Below are 21325 nucleotides of genomic sequence, written 5' to 3'. Positions count from 1 at the left end.
CATGTTCTTCTGGCTGGTCTTGTTGTACTTGTCAAAGTCCCGGCCCACAGCGTCAGGTAGATGTCGTTGCGGATGTCCCCGGCATGATGATCTCTGGGAAGCCCAGTTTACGGGCCACCACCGTGCTGCGGTCCACCAGGTGGGGGTACTCCTTACGGATCTGGACGATGTCACCCACCAGGGCCTTCATCGTCACCCACAGACCTGGAGGGAGGATGGAGTAGGGTAAAGATGCCTCTGGACGCTGATCTTGGGTCAGTTTTGCATTACCTACACCAATGGTTAGGATTGGGGAGGGGAAGGTGCTGCTAGATCTGTACCTAGGGGATAAGGGGAAACTTCACCCCGTAGTGGGGAGGATAGAGGACCAAGCATTGATAATGCAGTGGTTGTTGGCACAATAGCAAGTGTTTCCATGAGTGTGAGGTGAGATGTTCTACCTTGTCCTCCACTGTCTCCTCGTGACGCTGTCACCTTGTTCAGCAGGGGTGAAGGAAGTCATTCTCTGCCACGATCTCTGCACCCCCCACATACACACACATTTAAACCACATGACAACAACTAAAATGGGTAGGGATGAAGGGAGAGAGGAGGGAGGAGAGAGAGAGAGGAGAGGGTGAAGCAGGGAGGACTTACGGAAAGAAAGGGATGAAATGCTGCTTCTCCTCATCACACTCTATCTTTCCTTTGATGATGTCACTGATGTCCATCACTGCAGACAGGAAGAAATGTAATGTAGTGTTTTATTAAGAATGACATCTCAGGTTATTTGACATTTTCTTTGATCCACTTAGTAAACAATATTCAATATTCAAACTGTGACCAGCATCAGTGGATCCCAATTCAAAATGTTGTTAACACTGCCCCCTGCCCCATGCCCACTGCCCCATGCCCCCTGCCCCATGCCCACTGCCCCATGCCCACTGCCCCATGCCCACTGCCCCCTGCCCCATGCCCACTGCCCCCTGCCCCATGCCCACTGCCCCATGCCCACTGCCCCATGCCCTGCCCCATGCCCCCACCTTTCTTTGCCTACTGCCCCTGCCTTCCCCATGCCCACTGCCCCATGCCCCCTGCCCACTGCCCACTGCCCCATGCCCTGCCCCCCGCCCACTGCCCCCTGCCCCATGCCCACTGCCCCCTGCCCCATGCCCACTGCCCCATGCCCACTGCCCCATGCCCACTGCCCCATACCCCTGCCCCCATGCCCTGCCCACTGCCCCCTGCCCACTGCCACTGTGCCATACCCACTGCCCCATGCCCACTGCCCACTGTGCCATGCCCACTGCCCCATGCCCACCACTTGCTGCCCACTGCCCCATGCCCACCACACCCCGCCCCACCCTGCCCACTGTACCGCACCCCACACTTGCCCCATGCCCACTGCCCACTGTGCCATGCCCATGCCCCATGCCCACTACCCACTGCCCATGCCCACTGCCCCATGCCCACTGCCCCCATGCCCCCTGCCTACTGCCCCATGCCCACTGCCCACTGCCCCATGCCCACTGCCCCATGCCCCATGCCCACTGCCCCCATGCCCACTGCCCCATGCCCACTGCCCACTGCCCCATGCCCACTACCTACTGCTCCATGCCCATGCCATGCCCCATGCCCACTACCCATGCCCACTGCCCCATGCCCCATCCCCACTACCCACTGCCCCATGCCCCATGCCCACTGCCACATGCCCACTGCCCCACCTTCCCACTGCCCCATGCCCACTACCCCATGCCCACTGCCCCATGCCCCCTGCCCACTGCCCCATGCCCACTGCCCCATGCCCACTGCCCACTGCCCACTGTCCCATGCCCCATGCCCACTGCCCCACTGCCCCATGCCCACTGCCCCATGCCCACTGCCCCCATGCCCACTGCCCACTGCCCCCTGCCCACTGCCCACTGCCCCATGCCCACTGCCCATGCCCACTGTGCCATGCCCACTAACTGCCCCGTGCCCCATGCCCATGCCCACTGCTCACTTTCTGCCCCTGCCCATGCCCACTGCCCCATGCCCATGCCCACTGCCCACTGCCATGCCCCATGCCCACTGCCCCTGCCCCATGCCCCCATGCCCACTACCCCCTGCCCCATGCCCAGCCCACTCTTCATGCCCCATGCCCACTGCCCACCCCATGCCCCATGCCCCACTACCCCATGCCCACTGCCCACTGTCCCATGCCCACTACCCACTACCCCCATGCCCACTTCCCCACTGCCCCTACCCTACCCACTGCTCCATGCCCCATGCCCCACTGCCCCATGCCCACTGCCCACTGCCCACTCCCATGCCCACTGCCCCATGCCCCATGCCCACTACCCCATGCCTACTACCCCATGCCCCATGCCCACTACCCCATGCCCACTACCCACTGCCCCATGCCCCTACCCCATCGCCCCATGCCATGCCCCATGCCCACTACCCTGCCTCCATGCCCCCATCACTACCCACTGCCCCATGCCCCATGCCCACTACCATACACTGCCCCATGCCCCATGCCCACTACCCACTGCCCCATGCCCCATGCCCACTGCCCCATGCCCCACTGCCCCATGCCTCCATGCCCACTGCCCTGCCCACTGCCCCATGCCCACTGCCCCCATGCCCCATGCCCTACCCCATGCCCACTACCCCATGCCCTGCCCACTGCCCCATGCCCACTACCCACTGCTCCATGCCCCATCCCCACTGCCCCATGCCATGCCCCCATGCCCACTACTCCATGCCCACTGCCCCATGCCCCCATCCCCACTACCCACTGCCCCATGCCCCATGCCCACTACTCCCATGCCCACTGCCCCATGCCCCATGCCCACTGCCCCCATGCCCCATGCCCACTGCCCACTGCCCCTGCCATGCCCACTGCCCCCATGCCCACTGCCCACTGCCCACTGTCCCATGCCCCCATGCCCACTGCCCCATGCCCCATGCCCCATGCCCACTACCCCCATGCCCACTGCCCCATGCCCACTGCCCACTGTCCCATGCCCCATGCCCTGCCCCATGCCCCATGCCCCTGCCCCATGCCCCCATGCCCACTGCCCACTGCCCCATGCCCCATGCCCACTGCCCACTGCCCCATGCCCCATGCCACTGCATGCCCCATGCCCACTGCCCTGCCCCCATGCCCATGCCCACTGCCCACTGTCCCATGCCCCCCATGCCCCATGCCCACTGCCCACTGTCCCATGCCCACTGCCCCATGCCCCATGCCCACTTCCCCATGCCCACTGCTCCATGCCCATGCCCCCATGCCCACTGCCCATGCCCACTGCCCCCATGCCCCATGCCCACTGCCCACTGCCCCATGCCCACTGCCCCATGCCCACTGCCAACTGCCCACTGTCCCATGCCCCCATGCCCACTGCCCCCCCCTGCTCCCATGCCCTGCCCCATGCCCACTGCCCCATGCCCCATGCCCACTGCCCCATGCCCTATGCCCACTGCCCCATGCCCATGCCCATGCCCCATACCCACTGCCCCCATGCCCCATGCCCACTGCCCCATGCCCACCCCACTGCCCCCCCATGCCCCATGCCCAATGCCCCCATGCCCACTGCCCCATGCATGCCCACTGCCCCCTGCATGCCCATGCCCTGCCCACTGCCCCATGCCCATGCCCACTGCCCCACTGCCCCATGCCCCATGCCCACTGCCCATGCCCACTGCCCCATGCCCCATGCCCACTACCCACTCGCCCCATGCCCACTGCCCCATGCCCCATGCCCACTACTCCATGCCCACTGCCCCATGCTCCCATGCCCCATGCCCCATGCCCCATGCTCCTACCCCATGCCCACTGCCCACTGCCCCATGCCCCATGCCCACTACCCCATGCCCACCCATTTTCTGCCCCATGCCCACTGCCCCATGCCCCCATGCCCACTGCCCATGCCCCCATGCCCACTGCCCCATGCCCACCCACTGCCCCATGCCCCAGTACCACCGCCCATGCCCCATGCCCACTGCCCCATGCCCCATGCCCACTACCCCATGCCCACTGCCCCATGCCCACTGCCCCATGCCCACTACCCCATGCCCACTACCCCATGCCATACACTAGTACCTACCTGCCACTCCAAAGGGCCTGCGGAGGCCCTGGGTACACTTCTTGGTGTTGGTCTCCTTCAGTTCCATACGACCCACTCTCACTATCTGACAGATCAGGTAGATCTTCTCTCTGTTCAAGTCCTTATTACCCAAGTCCTGGAGGAAGGGAGGGAGGTTTTCAAAATCAAAAACATGATTTATGTGCACAGAGCATACATTTACTGAATTAGCATTTCTAAACTGGTGGGTTGTGATTTCCCCTCCCGCAATTGGAATATTGATGCAACCTGGTTAAATTTGGGTCATGAGGCAAACCCAGTTGAGAGCCACTGACCTAAATTATTTGATGGCACCTCCATAACTGGATACGGACAAGAAATGCATCAAACAGTGCTCTCTAGTGGTAACTTACTGTAAAGACCACCTTCAAGTTGTTCAGCATTTCAACCTCCCTAGGAAAGCCTTTACTGCCCCAGCGAACCAGGTAGTTCTCACTGCAGAGGAGGCCATGGAACGCATTAACAAGAAGCAGAAACAATTAATACACACTCAAAAGGAATCTTAAAGGATACTCCGGGAATTTGCCAATGAGGCCAGTTAGAGAAACTCACGGATACCATGTTTATGTCTCTGCATCCAGTATGAATGAAGTTGCTAACTAGCATTAGCTCAATGACTGGAAGTCTATGGTATATACTATGGTATCTACTGTACTAGCATGGTAGCAGTCAATATAGACAGCCAGTCATTGCGCAACACCAGTTACCAATTGCGCTAACGCTAGCTGGCAACTTCCTCAAGCTGCAAGCAAATGGCTTCCATGAGTTCACCTGACTCTAGGGGAGTAAATAAAGAGGCTTCATTGCCAAAATCCTGAAGTATCCCTTCAACGCATCATCCACTGATAGAAATGCTCGTCGGGAGGAATTCACCGAAAAATAAATGTACATAGGGCCTACATAAGCGACTGGGATGCTTTATAATACATTGCTTTCTCCTAAATATAAGTCTTCTTGGCCAGCAGAGACTGACTGACTATCAATCTGCTTAAAGTGTACAGTGGGGATATGTTGCTAAGCTTTCCAAAGCTGACACCTTCCCAAAATATCCCTGTCACAGTTTGACAGAAGGAGGCCTTCAGGCACTGTGGCCACGATGGAGAATGTCACATACCAGCCGTAATACTCTGGCATGGATGAGAGAGGAAGGAGAGCCTAGATCTGTCGCTCTGACAGTAATAGACAGCTATCACCATTAGATGTCAGTCAAGCATTGCCTCTCTATTTTCTGAATTTCTACCATGATATTTAAATAGTGTGTACATTAGGTTAGACAGCAACCATGTTGAGAACAGGGGAAAATGTGGCTAAGGGGAAGAGAGGAAGAGAAAAGGACTGAGAGAGAAAGACAGCTATCAACATTCCTGGTGTCAGAGCTCTGACAGCTGCCAGTCAAGCTCTGCCTTTCCATGTGCAGCCTTCTGTGTTGATCATTAACTGTGACGACAGTACAGGAATAAAAACATATATGGAAAATGGGGGGTGGGGGGTGGGGGTAAGAAAAGAGGAGAAAGAGAGCTGGGGAGAGCTGAGGAGAGAGAGAGAAACAGGGAGATGTGGAGAAGAGGAGAAAGAGAAGTGGGAGAGAGCTGAGGAGAGAGAGAGAAACAGGAGATGTGGAGAAGAGGAGAAAGAGAAGTGGGAGAGGGCTGAGGAGAGAGAGAGAAACAGGGAGATGTGGAGAAGAGGAGAAAGAGAAGTGGGAGAGGGCTGAGGAGAGAGAGAGAAACAGGAGATGTGGAGAAGAGGAGAAAGAGAAGTGGGAGAGGGCTGAGGAGAGAGAGAAACAGGGAGATGTGGAGAAGAGGAGAAAGAGAAGTGGGAGAGGGCTGAGAGAGAGAGAGAAACAGGAGATGTGGAGAAGAGGAGAAAGAGAAGTGGGAGAGGGCTGAGGAGAGAGAGAGAAACAGGGAGATGTGAGAAGAGGAGAAAGAGAAGTGGGAGAGGGCTGAGAGAGAGAGAGAAACAGGGAGATGTGGAGAAGAGGAGAAGAGAAGTGGGAGAGGGCTGAGAGAGAGAGAGAAACAGGGAGATGTGGAGAAGAGGAGAAAGAGAAGTGGGAGAGGGCTGAGAGAGAGAGAGAAACAGGGAGATGTGGAGAAGAGGAGAAAGAGAAGTGGGAGAGGGCTGAGGAGAGAGAGAGAAACAGGGAGATGTGGAGAAGAGGAGAAAGAGAAGTGGGGGAGAGGGCTGAGGAGAGAGAGAGAGAAACAGGGAGATGTGGAGAAGAGGAGAAAGAGAAGTGGGAGAGGGCTGAGGAGAGAGAGAAAGGCAGGATGAACGAAGCAGAGATGTAAAATGAGAGCAGGATAGAGGGATGTTTAAAAATAGACCTGATGATGGTCTGCTTGTTGGGGTCGTAGAGGACATGAAGAGTTCAGAATCCTCTCCGATCCGACAGACAAAGTTCCGGACAAAGACATAGAGGCTGTGAGTGGGAGAGGACTGGATCCGGGCCGAGATTACTGAGTGGTCCGTCTGAATGTTGGACTACAGAAGAGAGAGTGAGAGAGAGAGAGAGAGAGAGAGAGAGAGAGAGAGAGAGAGAGAGAGAGAGTGTGTGAGAGAGAGAGAGAGGGAGAGAAGGCTACACTCTAAAATACAGTGCATGACCATTGTCTTCTTTCCATTACTCTGTCAACTCTCTCAATCTTACTCCAGTCACTATTCTCCCAATGTCAACCCTGTTAGCCCTGTCAACCACGTTCTGTTAGCTGTCTTAGTTCTGCTTTAGTTCTGTTAGCTGTTCCTCTCTTACTCTCTGTCTGACCTGTTCCTCTTTGATGCGTTCGTTGATCTTGGTGGTGGCGTCTTGGTGGGCTCGGAACAGGCTAATCACGCTGGCGTTTTCCGGGTCCAGCATGTTCCCGTTCACATCCCGCACCACCAGGTCCAACTCCAAGATCCTGGAAGAGAGGAAGGGGGGAGGAGGAGGAGGAGGAGATTATGGAAGAGAGAGAAAGATTTCTCCCTCGGCCAGATACAGAGATGGAGTTCCTCAAATGAGAATGATCTATTTCAGTGATTCAGTAGGGGTTTTATGGGCCATACTTGTTGCCATAGTCGATCTTGGAGGTGACTTTCTGTTTGAGCTCCTTGAACTCGTCGCTAGGCAACGTGCCAGACAAGAGCTGGGAACGCCATTCCATCAAATCCCACATCAGCCCTTGGACCTGCACCACACGGTTCTTCTTATTGGCCTAGGAGAGAGAGACCTTGTTACACACACACGTGCACTTACACATATACCAAACACACACACACACAAAGTGTGGAGTGTTTCACGTAGAGCTGTTTTCCAGATGCTTCCCCACTCCCTCAGAGTGGTGGTCACTCCTTCACTAGGGCATCTCTGCTGACAACACTACCTCCTGATCCCTGTGGAAGAAAAACCACATATTACTGACACACACGCACGCACGCACACACACACACACACACACACACACACACACGCACACGCACGCACGCACGCACGCACACACACACACACACACACACACACACACACACACACACACACACACACACACGCACACACACACACACACACGCACACACACACACACACACTCACACACACACACGCACACACACACACATCACTTTCAATGATGACCTTCCTCAGCTGCACAATGCTGGATGGGAACGCGCCTGAATATATGGAGGGAGAGACGAGATAGAGGAGGGAGGCAGGTAGAGGGGAGAGAGGTAGATAGAGAGGGGGGAGAGAGGTAGATGGAGAGAGGTAGATGGAGAGAGGGGAGAGAGGAGAGAGAGGTAGATGGAGAGAGGTAGATAGAGAGAGGGGGAGAGAGGAGAGAGAGGTAGATGGGGAGAGGTAGATAGAGAGAGAGAGAGAGGTAGATGGAGAGAAGTAGATTGAAAAAGGGAGAGAGGTAGATAGAGAGAGGGGAGAGAGGAGAGAGGGAGAGAGGGGTAGATAGAGGAGAGAGAGGAGAGAGGGAGATAGAGAGGAGAGAGGTAGATAGGGAGAGGGGAGAGAGGAGAGAAAGGTAGATAGAGAGAGGGGAGAGAGAAGAGAGAGGGAGATGGAGAGAGGTAGATAGAGAGAGGTAGATGGAGAGAGGTAGATGGAAAAAGGGGTGAGAGGTAGATAGAGAGAGGGGAGAGAGGAGAGAGAGAGGGAGATAGAGAGGGAGAGAGGAGAGAGAGGTAGATAGAGAGAGGTAGATGGAGAGAGTAGATGGAAAAAGGGGAGAGAGGTAGATAGAGAGAGGGGAGAGAGGAGAGAGAGGGAGATAGAGAGAGGGAGAGAGGAGAGAGAGGTAGATGGAGAGAGGTAGATAGAGAGAGGTAGATGGAGAGAGGTAGATGGAAAAAGGGGGAGAGGTAGATAGAGAGAGGGGAGAGAGGAGAGAGAGGGAGATAGAGAGGGAGAGAGGAGAGAGAGGTAGATAGAGAGAGGTAGATGGAGAGAGGTAGATAGAAAAAGGGGAGAGAGGTAGATAGAGAGAGGGGAGAGAGGAGAGAGAGGGAGATAGAGAGGGAGAGGAGAGAGAGAGGTAGATAGGGAGAGGGGGAGAGAGGAGAGAGAGGGAGATAGAGAGGGAGAGAGGAGAGAGAGGTAGATAGGAGAGGGAGAGAGGTAGATAGAGAGGGAGAGAGGAGAGAGAGGTAGATAGGGAGAGGGGAGTGAGGAGAGAAAGGTAGATAGAGAGAGGGGAGAAAGGAGGGAGGCAGGTAGAGAAGGAGGGAGAGCAGAGGGAGGGAGGTAGAGAGTGAAAGAGAGAAGAGGGGGGGAGGTAGAGGAGATGGAGAGTGAGTATGTAGAGAGATACTTTGTTCAAATCCAAACGAACTATCCTGTCATCAATTGACCAGCTGTGTCTTACCTGTCGATCATTGTTCCTGACCAGGTAGCCTTTATACCAGCCTGCAACCAGAGAAAACAGGGTACAGTCACAACACAGGGTACAGACACATCACAGGGTACAGTCGCAACACAGGGTACAGTCACAACGCAGGTTACAGTCACAACACAGGGTACAGACACAACACAGTGTACAGACACAACAAAGGATACAGTCACAACAAAGGATACAGTCACAACACAGGATATAGTCACAACACAGGGTACAGTCAAAACACATGATACAGTCACAACACAGGGTACAGACACATCGCAGGGTACAGTCACAACGCAGGTTACAGTCACAACACAGGGTACAGACACAACACAGGTTACAGTCACAACACAGGGTACAGTCACAACAAAGAATACAGTCACAACACAGGATACAGTCACAACGCAGGTTACAGTCACAACACAGGGTACAGTCACAGCATAGGATACAGTCACAAAGCAGCATCGAGTCACAAAACAGGATACAGTCACAACACAGGATACAGTCACAACACAGGATACAGTCACAACACAGGATACAGTCACAACACATGGTACAGTCACAACACAGGGTACAGTCACAACACAGGATACAGTCACAACACAGGATACAGTCACAACACATGGTACAGTCACAACACAGGGTACAGTCACAACACAGGATACAGACACATCGCAGGGTACAGTCACAACACATGGTACAGTCACAACACATGGTACAGTCACAAAACAGGATACAGTCACAACACAGGGTACAGTCACAACAAAGAATACAGTCACAACACAGGATACAGTCACAACGCAGGTTACAGTCACAACACAGGGTACAGTCACAGCATAGGATACAGTCACAAAGCAGCATCGGAGTCACAAAACAGGATACAGTCACACCACCGGGTACAGTCACAACACAGGGTACAGTCACAACACAGGATACAGTCACAACATAGAGTACTGTCACAACACAGGGTACAGTCACAACACAGGGTACAGTCACAACACAAGAGTACAGTCACAAAACAGGGTACAGTCACAACATAGAGTACTGTCACAACACAGGGTACAGTCAAAACTCAGGATACAGTCACAACACAAGAGTACAGTCACAAAACAGGATACAGTCACAACACAGGGTACAGTCACAAGCAGGATACAGTCACAAAACATGATACAGTCACAACACAGGGTACAGTCACAACGCAGGATACAGTCACAACACATGATACAGTCACAACACAGTTTACAGTCACAACACAGGATACAGTCACAACACAGGATACAGTGACAACACAGGATAAAGTCACAACACAGGGTAAAGTCACAACACATGATTTAGTCACAACACAGGATACTGTCACAACACAGGGTACAGTCAAAACACATGATACAGTCACAACACAGGGTACAGACACATTGCAGGGTACAGTCACAACGCAGGTTACAGTCACAACACAGGGTACAAACACAACACAGGTTACAGTCACAACACAGGGTACAGTCACAACAAAGAATACAGTCACAACACAGGATACAGTCACAACGCAGGTTACAGTCACAACACAGGGTACAGTCACAGCATAGGATACAGTCACAAAGCAGCATCGAGTCACAAAACAGGATACAGTCACAACACAGGATACAGTCACAACACAGGATACAGTCACAACACAGGATACAGTCACAACACAGGATACAGTCACAACACATGGTACAGTCACAACACAGGATACAGTCACAACACAGGATACAGTCACAACACATGGTACAGTCACAACACAGGGTACAGTCACAACACAGGATACAGACACATCGCAGGGTACAGTCACAACACATGGTACAGTCACAACACATGGTACAGTCACAAAACAGGATACAGTCACAACACAGGGTACAGTCACAACAAAGAATACAGTCACAACACAGGATACAGTCACAACGCAGGTTACAGTCACAACACAGGGTACAGTCACAGCATAGGATACAGTCACAAAGCAGCATCGAGTCACAAAACAGGATACAGTCACACCACCGGGTACAGTCACAACACAGGGGTACAGTCACAACACAGGATACAGTCACAACATAGAGTACTGTCACAACACAGGGTACAGTCAAAACTCAGGATACAGTCACAACACAAGAGTACAGTCACAAAACAGGATACAGTCACAACACAGGGTACAGTCACAACGCAGGATACAGTCACAACACATGATACAGTCACAACACAGTTTACAGTCACAACACAGGATACAGTCACAACACAGGGTACAGTGACAACACAGGATAAAGTCACAACACAGGGTAAAGTCACAACACATGATTTAGTCACAACACAGGATACTGTCACAACACAGGATACTGTCACAACACATTATACGGTCACAACACAGGGTACAGTCACAGGACAGGTTACAGTCACAACATACCACATCATTTTCAGTTTCCATTCCACATTAAGACCAGTTTCCAGTCCCATTTTAAATCCCATTTTCCATTCCACATTATACTCAGTTGCCATCCCACATTATTCAGAGTTTACATCCAGATATTATTCCCAGTTTATATCCAGAAATGATTCGCAGTTACATCCCAGTTCACATTCCCAGTTTACATCCCACATTATTCCCAGTTTATATTCCAGTTTACATTCCCAGTTTACATCCCGCAATAGACCTAGTTTCCATCCCATGTTATTCCCAGGTTCCATCACACAATATTCCACGTTTTCATCGCACATTGTTCTCAGGTTACATCGCACATTATTCTCAGTTTACATCCCACACTATTCCAGTTTACATCCCACATTATTCCCAGTATACATTCCACACTATTCCCAGTTTACATTCCACACTATTCCAGTTTACATCCCACACTATTCCAGTTTACATCCCACACTATTCCAGTTTACATCCCACACTATTCCAGTTTACATCCCACATTATTCCCAGTATACATTCCACGCTATTCCAGTTTACATCCAGACATTATTCCTAGTTAACATCCCACATTATTCTCAGTTTACATCCCACATTATTCCCAGTGTACATTTAGACATTATTCCCAGTTTAAATCCCACATTATTCTCAGTTTACATCCCACATTATTCCCAGTGTACATTCAGACATTATTCCCAGTTTAAATCCCACATTATTCTCAGTTTACATACCACATTATTCCCAGTTTACATCCCATATTATTCCCAGTGTACATTCAGACATTATTCCCAGTTTAAATCCCACATTATTCTCAGTTTACATACCACATTATTCCCAGTTTACATCCCATATTATTCCCAGTGTACATTCAGACATTATTCCTGGTTTACATCCCACAATTTTCCCAGTTTCCATCCTACATTATTCCCAGTTTAAATCCCACATTATTCTCAGTTTACATCCCACATTATTCCCAGTTTACATCCCACATTATTCTCAGTTTACATCACATTATTCCCAGTTTACATCCCACATTATTCTCAGTTTCCATCCTACATTATTCCCAGTTTACATCCCACATTATTCTCAGTTTCCATCCCATATTATTCCCAGTTTACATCCCACATTATTCTCAGTTTCCATCCCACATTATTCTCAGTTTCCATCCCATTATTCCCAGTTTACATCCCACATTATTCCCAGTTTACATCCCAAATTATTCCCAGTGTACATTCAGACATTATTCCCAGTTTAAATCCCATTATTTTCAGTTTACATCCCACATTATTCCCAGTTTACATCCCATATTATTCCCAGTTTACATCCACATTATTCCCAGTTTACATCCCACATTATTCCCAGTTTACATCCCACATTATTCCCAGTTTACATCCCACAATATTCCCAGTTTACATCCCACATTATTCCCCAGTTTACATTCCACATTATTCCCAGTTTACATCCCACATTATTTCAGTTTACATCCCACATTATTCCCGGTAACACCAGTACATTCCCAGTCAGCTCCTTACCTTCGCAGGTCTCCTGGATGTGGACCGTGTCCCCAATCTCCAGAGACAGCTGCTTCTCTCCAAGGCCAGTGAAATTCCACATTACTAGGGGAGACACAGAGAGACGAGAGGGTCATACAGTGTACCGCAGAGAGACCCTAAAACAGAGCGAACATAACAGAAACCTATTCATTACCTTTTGTTTTCACCCTTAAGCACAAGAAAACACTCAGACTTTATTGTTCAGGGGAGGGAGAGGATAGTATGTTGTTGTTTTTTGCTTGTTGGGGGGCGAGGTCTTTTCACTATTATTATGAGATTTATATATGCTTGTTCCTCATGTTTAGATTAGATAAAGAAAAAATGATATATGTTTGTACAACAGAGGACGCTGGTGGGAGGAGCTATAGGAGGATGGGAATGGAATAAATGGAACTGACTCAAACCCATGGTTTCATGTTTGATCCATTTATACCATTCCAGACATTACAATGAGCCGTCCCTCCTATAGCTCCTCCCCACCAGCCTCCACTGTTGCACAACTATGTCAAGAATTGTGTGACCTCTTTCTATGTCCAATATCTATGTATATCTATATATATGTATATATACACATCTTGTTTATCAGTAATAATATGGTTGTACACTGTGTTTTCTAGTCTGTGTACACATGATGTTAGGAACACTACTGTGGTGTTGCTGTATTTATGAAACCTCATGCTACTTCCTCCCTCCTGCACTTCCTGTGTTTTCAATCTAACACGATCACAATGATACATGTTACTTTTCATATTCAATATTATTTTGCATATTGCGTCAGGTTTGAGCTATATCAAACACTCTGCTCTTTAAGGCCAAACAGGTCAATCAAGAGATTACCCATGATAAGGACAAAGCCGAAACATCTTCCCCTTCTCACGTCATCAGTTTCTAATACATGTAGAACTACTGCAGCAACTAGAAACCCTGCTCTGAAGAGCAATATGTTTCTGAAAAGTGACAGTGATAGAATCAGTCTTTCTGATTAGGAAAGGTCCGCGAGTTGAACCACTGCCATCAGGCGTGAAGTGATTCCTGACAGCCATGTCATGAAGTCTGAATCAGCCATTTTGTTTCTCTCGACACAGAGGTCTATCAGTGATCTCTACCTCATGACTGTGCAGACATAGTCACACTGTCAGAGTCATACTGCTAGAGTCTGTTAGCTGACACCCGCCCACATCCTGTCATGGAGAAAGCCAGGGCGAAGGGCCATCACCCTTCTGCAAACACACACACACATGGAGGCCTACACAGGTGAGCGTGGATTACTTACCTACGCCATACCGCTCCGTGGTGGTCCTCATCCAAGGAGCCATGACTGCTTCTCTTTCCCCTCTCTCTCTCTCTCTCTCTCTCTCTCTGGGTGTCTGAGATACGTTTTCCACTCTACCTCTCACTTCTGCATTTAGTTCTGTATATGAAAGCAGAGAGCTCCTCCCCCTCTCCTTCCTTCCTCTTCTCTTTCTCCTTTCTTCGTCTCTTCACAGCTCTCACAGGGGAACTGTCGTTAGTTGTTTAGCTGTTCACTGACTGTAACTCTGCATCTGACCTCAGTCTGAACAATGAACCTGTTCTCAATGAGTGGCCAATGGGCAGCATGGCTGTTCAAATGTAAGTGAGGCAGTGGTTTAGTCTAAAGTCACAAATGATCTTATTCACTTCTTGGCCGCCTATCTGGAATAAAATGTTCAAATGCACTCTGAATGAATCTGAATAATAGACCTGTTATGTTTGATATAAGACAACACAACAGACTTGACAATCTGTTTCTGACCTTGGACTGCTCTCGTAAAAATCCCAGCTCCTCTTATTGCTCCCCTGATGGTCGGACCAGACAGATGTAACCAGCCCTGCATCTAAAGAAGCTTCTGTCATTCTACTCACTGTGGATGTAACCTACTACTAAATCATTCACTCAAAATGAGTGATGGAGATGTAAAATTGATGTGTAGTTGCCTTACTTATCCAATAGAGGGTGGTAGACATCACATTTGACAAGAGGTCAAGTTATAGACTAGTTGCACAGCACAAGCAAACTTTTGCTTTTCAGAAAACACGTGAGAACTCGATACCTATAAATAAATGATAAACAAACTATGGTCAAATTGACTTCTGTATAAAGCACCCAATTTAATTGAAGTGACTACTCTCATCCACAGCATGCATCCTTGGTCCATTACACCCCAGTTGCTGTGGAAACAGAATGGACAGAGGCTATAGCAGAAGACCTCATCGTTCTAACGGACAGACGGGAAACCACAATGGAACAAACCAAGAGACTGTGTGTGTGTGTGTGTGTGTGTGTGTGTGTGTGTGTGTGTGTGTGTGTGTGTGTGTGTGTGTGTGATATGTTATCACCTTGTGACTCAAGAAGAAAAGAGCATGGAGATTACAGGTGTGTGGCGCCAGGTGGGTCTGGAGAGATGGAGGGAAACAGGTGGGCTGGAGAGATGGAGGGAAACAGGTGGGCTGGAGAGAGGGAGGGAAACAGGTGGGCTAGAGAGAGGGAGGGAAACAGGTGGGCTGGAGAGATGGGAGGGAAACAGGTGAGCTAGAGAGATGGAGGGAAACAGGTGGGCTGGAGAGAGGGAGGGAAACAGGTGGGCTAGAGAGAGGGAGGGAAACAGGTGGGCTGAAACAGGTGGGTCTGGAGAGAGGGAGGGGAAACAGGTGGGCTAGAGAGAGGAGGGAAACAGGTGGGTCTGGAGAGATGGAGGAAACAGGTGGGCTGGAGAGATGGAGGGAAAGGTGGGCTGGAGAGATGGAGGGAACAGGTGGGCTGGAGAGAGGAGGAAACAGGTGGGCTAGAGAGAGGGAGGGAAACAGGTGGGCTAGAGAGAGGGAGGGAAACAGGTGGGTCTGGAGAGATGGAGGGAAACAGGTGGGCTGGAGAGAGGGAGGGTAACAGGTGGGCTAGAGAGAGGGAGGAAACAGGTGGGTCTGGAAAGATGGAGGAAACAGGTGGGCTGGAGAGATGGAGGGGAAACAGGTGGAGTCTGGAGAGGGAGGAAAACAGGTGGGTCTGGAGAGGGAGGAAAACAGGTGGGTCTGGAGAGAGGGAGGGAAACAGGTGGGTCTGGAGAGAGGGAGGAAAACAGGTGGGTCTGGAGAGAGGGAGGAAAACAGGTGGGTCTGGAGAGATGGAGGGAAACAGGTGGGCTGGAGAGAGGGAGGGAAACAGGTTGGTGTGGAGAGAGGGAGGGAAACAGGTGGGTCTGGAGAGGGGGAGGGAAACAGGTGGGCTGGAGAGAGGGAGGGAAACAGGTGGGCTAGAGAGAGGGAGAAACAGGTGGGTCTGGAAAGATGGAGGGAAACAGGTGGGCTGGAGAGATGGAGGGAAACAGGTGGGTCTGGAGAGAGGGAGGAAAACAGGTGGGTCTGGAGAGAGGGAGGAAAACAGGTGGGTCTGGAGAGAGGGAGGGAAACAGGTGGGTCTGGAGAGAGGGAGGAAAACAGGTGGGTCTGGGAGAGGGAGGAAACAGGTGGGTCTGGAGAGATGGAGGAAACAGGTGGGCTGGAGAGAGGAGAGGAAACAGGTTGGTGTGGAGAGAGGGAGGAAACAGGTGGGTCTGGAGAGGGGAGGGAAACAGGTGGGTCTGGAGAGAGGGAGGAAACAGGTGGGTCTGGAGAGGGGAGAACAGGTGGGCTGGAGAGATGGAAAACAGGTGGATCTGGAGAGGGAGGAAACAGGTGGGTCTGGAGAGGGGAGGAAACAGGTGGGTCTGGAGAGAGGGAGGAAACAGGTGGGTCTGAGAGAGGGAGGGAAACAGGTTGGTGTGGAGAGAGGGGAAACAGGTGGGTCTGGAGAGAGGGGGAGGGAAACAGGTGGGTCTGGAGAGATGGAGGGAAACAGGTGGGTCTGGAGAGAGGGGAGAAACAGGTGGGTCTGGAGAGAGGGAAGGAAACAGGTTGGTGTGGAGAGAGGGAGGGAAACAGGTGGGTCTGGAGAGAGGGAGGGAAACAGGTGGGTGTGGATAGAGGCTGAGAGGCTGAGAGGCAGAGAGGGAGGGCGACAGGTGGGTGTGGATAGAGAGTGAGAGGCTGAGAGGCAGAGAGGGAGGGAAGGGGACAGGTGGGTGTGGATAGAGGCTGAGAGGCTGAGAGGGAGAGAGACAGGTGGGTGTGGATAGAGGCAGAGAGGGAGGGAAGGGGACAGGTGGGTGTGGATAGAGGCTGAGAGGCTGAGAGGGAGGGAGACAGGTGGGTGTGGATAGAGGCTGAGAGGCAGAGAGGGAGAGAGGGAGGGAGACAGGTGGGTGTGGAGAGAGGCAGAGAGGCAGAGAGGGAGACAGGGAGAGAGGGAGGGAGACAGATGGGTGTGGCGAGAGGCAGAGAGGGAGACAGGGAGAGAGGGAGGGAGACAGGTGGGTGTGGATAGAGGCTGAGAGGGAGAGAGGGAGGGAGACAGGTAGGTGTGGAGAGAGGCAGAGCGGCAGAGAGGGAGACGGAGAGAGGGAGGGAGACAGGTGGGTGTGGAGAGAGGCAGAGCGACAGAGAGGGAGAGATGGAGGAGACAGGTGGGTGTGGAGAGAGGCAGAGAGGCAGAGAGGGAGGGAGACAGGTGGGTATGGAGAAAGGCAGCGAGGCAGAGAGTGAGAGGGAGGAGACAGGTGGGTGTGGAGAGAGGCAGAGAGGCAGAGAGGGAGAGAGGGAGGGAGACAGGTGGGTGTGGAAAGAGGCAGAGAGGGAGAGGGAGAGAGTAAAAGAGCAAGAGAGGGAGGAGACAGGTGGGTGTGGTGAGAGGGAGAGAGACAGAGAGGGAGAGAGGAGAGAGACAGGTGGGTGTGTTGAGAGAGGAGAGAGAGAGAGAGAAACTGAGAGGAGAGAGAGGGAGCGAGACAGGGGGTGTGGTGAGAGAGAGGGATAGAGAGAGAGAGAGAGAGAGAGAGAGAGAGAGAGAGGCAGAGGCAGAGAGAGGGAGAGAGAGAGAGAGAGAGAGAGAGAGAGAGAGAGAAAAGAGAGAGAGAGAGCGAGAGAGAGAGAGAGCGAGAGAGAGAGAGAGAGGCAGAGAGGGAGAGAGAGAGAGAGAGGCAGAGAGGGAAAGAGACATGTGTTTGTAGGAGAACCCATATGTAGGTAGCAGTTATGACGCATGGACACTTTGGATACAAAACATGCTGTGGTGGAGTGCCTCCGTCACTGATCGATAGAGATAAAGAGAGCTGGGATAAGATTGGATAAAAGACTGCTGGGGAAGACAGAGAGAAACAAATGAAAAGATGTAACACAGAAACCGACACAGGGGGATGTGATTCCAGAGAGAACAACTCTGACAACTCTGAAAGCTGTGTCTTCTCACCCAAATATGGAATGCCAGTAAAGATACACATCCACAATGTATCTGAGACTCCTTCATTAAAACCACCCAGTACAGAACCCTCCCAACCTCCTTAGGTTCATACCTCCTAAGTTTTAATAATGACACTGTTTTCCTCCTATGCTTGGTGGACAGCAGTATGAACAAACCAACGTAGTACTACATCAGCAATAGGTGTCATCTGAGAGACAGAATCTGTCTCAGAGACAGAGAAGGATAGTATAAGCGCTAGCATGGAACTGGTCTCAGAGACAGAGAAGGATAGTATAAGCGCTAGCATGGAACTGGTCTCAGAGACAGAGAAGGATAGTATAAGCGCTAGCATGGAACTTGTCTCAGAGACAGAGAAGGATAGTATAAGCGCTAGCATGGAACTGGTCTCAGAGACAGAGAAGGATAGTTTAAGCGCCAGCATGGAACTGGTCTCAGAGACAGAGAAGGATAGTATAAGCGCCAGCATGGAACTGGTCTCAGAGACAAGGAAGGATAGTATAAGCGCTAGCATGGAACTGGTCTCAAAGACAGAGAAGGATAGTATAAGCGCTGGCATGGAACTTGTCTCAGAGACAGAGAAGGATAGTATAAGCGCCAGCATGGAACTGGTCTCAGAGACAGAGAAGGATAGTATAAGCGCCAGCATGGAACTGGTCTCAGAGACAGAGAAGGAATGGATAGTATAAGCGCTAGCATGGAACTGGTCTCAGAGACAGAGAAGGATAGTATAAGCGCTAGCATGGAGACTGGTCTCAGAGACAGAGAAGGATAGTATAAGCGCTAGCATGGAACTGGCCTCAGAGACAGAGAAGGATAGTATAAGCGCCAGCATGGAACTGGTCTCAGAGACAGAGAAGGATAGTATAAGCGCCAGCATGGAACTGGTCTCAGAGACAGAGAAGGATAGTATAAGCGCCAGCATGGAACTTGTCTCAGAGACAAAGAAGGATAGTATAAGCGCTGGCATGGAACTGGTCTCAGAGACAGAGAAGGATAGTATAAGCGCTAGCATGGAACTGGTCTCAGAGACAGAGAAGGATAGTATAAGCGCTAGCATGGAACTGGTCTCAGAGACAGAGAAGGATAGTATAAGCGCTAGCATGGAACTGGTCTCAGAGACAGAGAAGGATAGTATAAGCGCTGGCATGGAACTGGTCTCAAAGACAGAGAAGGATAGTATAAGCGCTGGCATGGAACTTGTCTCAGAGACAGAGAAGGATAGTATAAGCGCCAGCATGGAACTGGTCTCAGAGACAGAGAAGGATAGTATAAGCGCCAGCATGGAACTGGTCTCAGAGACAAAGAAGGATAGTATAAGCGCTAGCATGGAACTGGTCTCAAAGACAGAGAAGGATAGTATAAGCGCTGGCATGGAACTTGTCTCAGAGACAGAGAAGGATAGTATAAGCGCCAGCATGGAACTGGTCTCAGAGACAGAGAAGGATAGTATAAGCGCCAGCATGGAACTGGTCTCAGAGACAGAGAAGGATAGTATAAGCGCTAGCATGGAACTGGTCTCAGAGACAGAGAAGGATAGTATAAGCGCTAGCATGGAACTGGTCTCAGAGACAGAGAAGGATAGTATAAGCGCTAGCATGGAACTGGCCTCAGAGACAGAGAAGGATAGTATAAGCGCCAGCATGGAACTGGTCTCAGAGACAGAGAAGGATAGTATAAGCGCCAGCATGGAACTGGTCTCAGAGACAGAGAAGGATAGTATAAGCGCCAGCATGGAACTTGTCTCAGAGACAAAGAAGGATAGTATAAGCGCTGGCATGGAACTGGTCTCAGAGACAGAGAAGGATAGTATAAGCGCTAGCATGGAACTGGTCTCAGAGACAGAGAAGGATAGTATAAGCGCTAGCATGGAACTGGTCTCAGAGACAGAGAAGGATAGTATAAGCGCTAGCATGGAACTGGTCTCAGAGACAGAGAAGGATAGTATAATAGCATGGAACTGGCCTCAGAGACAGAGAAGGAGTATAAGCGCCAGCATGGAACTGGTCTCAGAGACAGAGAAGGATAGTATAAGCGCCAGCATGGAACTGGTCTCAGAGACAGAGAAGGATAGTATAAGCGCCAGCATGGAACTGGTCTCAAAGACAGAGAAGGATAGTATAAGCGCTGGCATGGAACTTGTCTCAGAGACAGAGAAGGATAGTATAAGCGCCAGCATGGAACTGGTCTCAGAGACAGAGAAGGATAGTATAAGCGCCAGCATGGAACTTGTCTCAGAGACAAAGAAGGATAGTATAAGCGCCAGCATGGAACTTGTCTCAGAGACAAAGAAGGATAGTATAAGCGCTGGCATGGAACTGGTCTCAGAGACAGAGAAGGATAGTATAAGCGCTAGCATGGAACTGGTCTCAGAGACAGAGAAGGATAGTATAAGCGCTAGCATGGAACTGGTCTCAGAGACAGAGAAGGATAGTATAAGCGCTAGCATGGAACTGGCCTCAGAGACAGAGAAGGATAGTATAAGCGCCAGCATGGAACTGGTCTCAGAGACAGAGAAGGATAGTATAAGCGCCAGCATGGAACTGGTCTCAGAGACAGAGAAGGATAGTATAAGCGCCGGCATGGAACTTGTCTCAGAGACAAAGAAGGATAGTATAAGCGCTGGCATGGAACTGGTCTCAGAGACAGAGAAGGATAGTATAAGCGCTAGCATGGAACTGGTCTCAGAGACAGAGAAGGATAGTATAAGCGCTAGCATGGAACTGGTCTCAGAGACAGAGAAGGATAGTATAAGCGCTAGCATGGAACTGGTCTCAGAGACAGAGAAGGATAGTATAAGCGCTAGCATGGAACTGGCCTCAGAGACAGAGAAGGATAGTATAAGCGCCAGCATGGAACTGGTCTCAGAGACAGAGAAGGATAGTATAAGCGCCAGCATGGAACTGGTCTCAGAGACAGAGAAGGATAGTATAAGCGCCAGCATGGAACTGGTCTCAAAGACAGAGAAGGATAGTATAAGCGCTGGCATGGAACTTGTCTCAGAGACAGAGAAGGATAGTATAAGCGCCAGCATGGAACTGGTCTCAGAG

The 21325-nt window shown here is 51.0% G+C and overlaps 1 pseudogene; it reads right to left on the bottom strand.

The window, feature by feature from the left end:
• LOC135567633 (dedicator of cytokinesis protein 2-like) overlaps positions 1-14444 on the bottom strand; it is a 15445-nt pseudogene extending 1001 nt beyond the window's left edge.
• Positions 14445-21325: the final 6881 nt, after the last annotated feature.

Source organism: Oncorhynchus nerka, unplaced genomic scaffold (genome assembly GCF_034236695.1).
Source record: "Oncorhynchus nerka isolate Pitt River unplaced genomic scaffold, Oner_Uvic_2.0 unplaced_scaffold_1922, whole genome shotgun sequence".
NCBI classification, from domain to species: Eukaryota; Metazoa; Chordata; class Actinopteri; order Salmoniformes; family Salmonidae; genus Oncorhynchus; species Oncorhynchus nerka.
The sequence above is the reverse complement of the archived record's forward strand: the minus strand, read 5'-3'. Positions and strand labels throughout refer to the sequence as shown.